This window comes from Hyla sarda, unplaced genomic scaffold (assembly GCF_029499605.1).
Source record: "Hyla sarda isolate aHylSar1 unplaced genomic scaffold, aHylSar1.hap1 scaffold_403, whole genome shotgun sequence".
NCBI classification, from domain to species: Eukaryota; Metazoa; Chordata; class Amphibia; order Anura; family Hylidae; genus Hyla; species Hyla sarda.
The window spans coordinates 223,375-227,719 of NW_026610420.1; the positions used below are offsets into that span (position 1 = coordinate 223,375).

The following is a 4,345-nucleotide window of genomic DNA, read 5'->3' on the forward strand; positions in this document are numbered from 1 at the left end:
TTGGATTCCAGAATTAGTGGAAACTGTGACACTATTAAAGGAGAACTCCTGCCAAAATTAACTTATCCCGTATCCACAGGATAGGGAAGAAGTAGCTGATCGGAGGGAGTCCGACTGCTGGGACCCTCCGCAATCTCCTGAATGGGGCCCCGGCTCTCAGTGAGGAGTGCGTGTGGTAGACGGCACATGCTCCATTCATTTCTATGGAACTCCAATGATGCTGTACTTGGGTCTCTTTGGTGCTCCCATAGAAATGAATGAAGCTTCTTGGGCTTTTGGCCAAGATCAAGTGTAGTATCTGTTCTTATCAGTTTGAGCTGATGAACTGGTTTTGGATGGGTCTGAGGAATCAGCTCGATGGCTGCTCCAATGGGACCTGTTTCCTCCGGGTCTCGCCATGAGGCTGAGCGGGTCTAGAACTGAGGTACTTAAGTGTCTCGGGGAGTGGTGATCCTGAGGTGCCAAAGCTCACTGAGTGGAAACATGGGCACCATGATCTCTTCACCTTGTGGCACTCACCTCTTGATTCCCGACTTTCTGGCTGGGATCAGGTACATTTTTATAGATCCGGTCGGATGTCCGGGCAATATATCTGAACACATTCACTTATTTATTTCTTTTTGTTACTGTGTCACTTTTTGCGTGTTGTGTGTTCACAGGATTGTTAGGATGTGGTAGCCCTTCTGGGTGTCCCTCCTAGCGGTATAGGGGAGGTGAGTTTGGCCATCAGGTTCCCCACCTCCCTGCAAAAAACCCCGGGTACTCCTGCATGGGCAGGGTACCGACCGTACCCTGCCCATGCTCTGCAGGCAGATACCTTGGCGAAGGGGGATGCCTGGGAGAATTTGTGGTCCCTTAGTAGCTTCAGCAAAAAGGGGCATCGAACCTGGAACCTTGCAGGTACCTTTTGGTCCGGAGGCGAAGGGTAAGGTTTGTTGGGGGGCCTCTCTCCTGTCGGTATTCCAGAATTAGTGGAAACTCTGATGCTATTAAAGGAGAACTCCAGCCAAAATTAACTTATCCTCTACCAACAGAATAAGGTAGCTGATCGCAGGGAGTCCACCCACTCGGACCTTCCGCAATCTCCTGAATGGGGCCCCCTGCTCCATTCAGCACATGCTCCATTCATTTCTGTGGAACTCCAATGATTCTGTACTTGGGTCTCTTCGAGGCTCTGTACATATGCCTCACTGAGAGCTGGGGCCCCGTGGTCGGACTCCCTGGGATCAGCTACTTATGCCCTAACCGGTGGATAGGGCATAAGTAAATCCTTTTCAGACATTGTTGGCAGTGCAGGAGTGTAAAGTTTGTATTTGCAATAATGATTTATTTTTATTTCTTGATATATTAGAACTTGAAGTATATTAACCTCTTAATGGCCTCCAATTTACCTTTTTCCTGGCATACATCAGCCGGCCATGTTTTTATAGAAAGCTTAGAATAAGCTTGTGGGTCTCTCTGGTGCAGGAATCGCAGGAGTTCAGCCTTCAGTATGATAGCTAGTAACTAACAGGATAGGAAAAACCTCCACTGTATATTTACATTTTTTGCATGCCGCAGTGAAATCATGACCACTGCATGTGAGGTTCCTCTGTGCGCCTCTTACCCTCTTCAGTGATGGGTTTCCATAGTAACCAGGTGTCTCGTGAAGGCCTGCCATGGGTGTCTGTGCACCTATAGAAAAGAATGCAAAAATGGAATGACACAATTGCATTTTTTTCCCATTTCCCCAGCAATAAAAAAAGAGTTAATACAGATCAACCCATCAGATATATGAACCCTAAAATGGTGGCATTAAAAAGTACAACTTGTCCTGCAATAAACAAGCCCTTATATGGCACTTGAAAGGCACCAATGGAAAAACGGAAAATATTGCTTGGGTATTATGGCCCAGAAGTCCTGTCAGAGGAGGGGTTAAAACATCGTTTACACATATTTTCTGTATGTTATTAATTTTCAAATAATTTCATTTAACCCCTAGAGGATGCAGAACGTACTTGTACTCCCTGGCTGCTGGGTACTTGGTGCACCAGGACGTACATGTAGGTCCTTAGAGGCATCCGGACTGAGAGGCTCCTTCACTCGCTTCATAGATGCCGCCATGATCAGCTGATGCCTTCCATTAACCCATTCAGATGCCATAATAAATACTGCTCACAGCATCTGAAGGATTAGAGGGGCTTACAGAGACTCTTTGGACCACCCATAGTGTGATCACCAGAGTCCCTTGAGTCAAAATGGTGGATGGAACTTTGCTTAGCCGATCCCACTCATTATTTGATGTTTTATACCTGACCCCTGCAATCTCTCATGCAGCACCCCCTGTCATCAGCCTCAAGGAGCAAAGATCGCTCACGATCACGGGGCCGGTGTATCGTGACGTCACGGCTCTGTCCCCTTAATGCAAGTCTAGGGGAGGTAGGCATGCAGATATGTGGATAGTGCAAGTGGTAGGTGTGCAGGCATGTGACTGAGTAGGTAAGTAGGTAGATAGTGGAGGCCGGTAGGTATATGTTGAGGATAGATAGATAGATAGATGGATGGATGGATGGATAGATAGAACAGCTAGATAGAGCCGTTAGGGAGATATTAAAGGCAATTAGGTAAGTAGAAGGTAGGGAAGGTAGGTAGGTGAATAGTAAAGGTAGGTTTGCAAGAAGAAATGTAGATTGGTGTGCACGCAGGTAAAAGGTAGATAGGTAATTTTCTCCCCCCACCCCTTCCTTAAATAAAAATCCCACTCCCCTTCACCCCTGCTCCTGCGCTGATATCAGGGCCTCCTCTTCCTACTCCTTCTGAATTCATTTTATTGTAAGGATGGCCAGAGGAAAACAACAAGATGGCGACCTCTCCTTCTTTCCTCCCAACTGGTCATGTTTATTAAAGGGGTACTCTGCTTCTAGACATCTTAGAAGGGGAGAGGATGTCTGATTGCTGGGGTCCTGAAGCTGGGGCCCCCCACGATCTCCTGCAGCACCCGGCATTCTAAACAAACGGCCTGGAGCTCTGACCCAGATGTGAGTTTAGCCTTAGTTCACCTAAGTTGTGTCATCTTCTTGCACCAGAACTCTTGCACATTTATTGGCGCACAGTTTAGCATCTTGAGAAACACCTCTTTACTGAGGACTACATTTTTTTCTTTCAAATGACACCACAATTCTGATTTATTAAAGTAAATCTCCCCCGTGTGTCTCCAGTCCATTCTCTGCCCCAGTACTGGGCCCAACCATTTCTAGTGCTGGGGGTAGATACTGGCACATTACAGTCCGTCATTAAGAAATCTTCCCTATTTTGTGATGAATAAATCTTAATTAAATGCCATTTATTATAATATATAAAGTATAATGGAATATTTATGTGATACACCATACAATGTAACAATGTGAAATCTTCCCATGATTTTATATACCTCTCTGCTTATACCTTTGCTTTACTATTACAGCCGGCAGAGATCATCACCCCATGTAAGTATTGCTATTCTCTCACACATTTGTCTCTTTATATTCATTTTGTGCCCATAAGATTGTGATACATCTACATTGGAGGCTTATGGAATCCTTTTAAGCTTAAAGGGGTACTTCTTTTAAATACACTGGTGCTGGAAAATTCTACAGATTTGTATATTACTTCTATTTAAAAATCTTAATCCTTCCAGTACTTATCAGCTGCTGTATGCTTCAGATGAAGTTATGTAGTCATTTTCATTTTGTGCTCTCTGCTGCCACCTCTGTCCGTGTCAGGAATTGTCCAGAGTAGGAGCAAATCCCCATAGCAAACCTCTCCTTCTCTGAAAAGTTCCTGACAAGAACAGAGGTGGCAGCAGAGCGCATTGTGGTCAGACTGGAAAGAACTACATAACTTCCTCTTCCTCTAGAGCAGTGTTTCCCAAATGTGGTCCTCAAGCACCCCCAACAGGTCATGTTTTCAGGATTTCCTTAGTCTTTCACAGGTGCTATAACTGTGGTGATGCCTGATGCTTGAGGACCGCGTTTTAGAAACACTGCTCTAGAGCATACAGCAGCTGATAAGTACTGGAAGGGGTTAATATGTTTAAAGAGAAGTAATTTACAAATCTGTAGAATTTTCTGGCCCCAGTATTTTTTTCCTCTGGAGTACCCCTTTAACAAAAATAAATTAATTAATAAATACATTTATAAACACCATACAGTAATGGAAATCAACATGCACCAATATAAGTCCATGGATCTGTCAGGTGGCCGTGGTGTCCATAGGTGTGAAGAGCCTAAAATTTACTTGAGAACAAATAAATATGTCATAATACCTTGAGGCAATGCTGATCTACTTTCCCAACCAGTGTGGCTCCAGCTGTTTCAAGGCTACAACT

General features: G+C 44.7%; 1 pseudogene; it reads left to right on the top strand.

Moving 5' to 3' along the window:
* The first annotated feature begins 259 nt into the window (after nt 1-259).
* On the top strand, nt 260-381 carry LOC130333355 (U2 spliceosomal RNA; annotated as a pseudogene).
* Nucleotides 382-4,345: the final 3,964 nt, after the last annotated feature.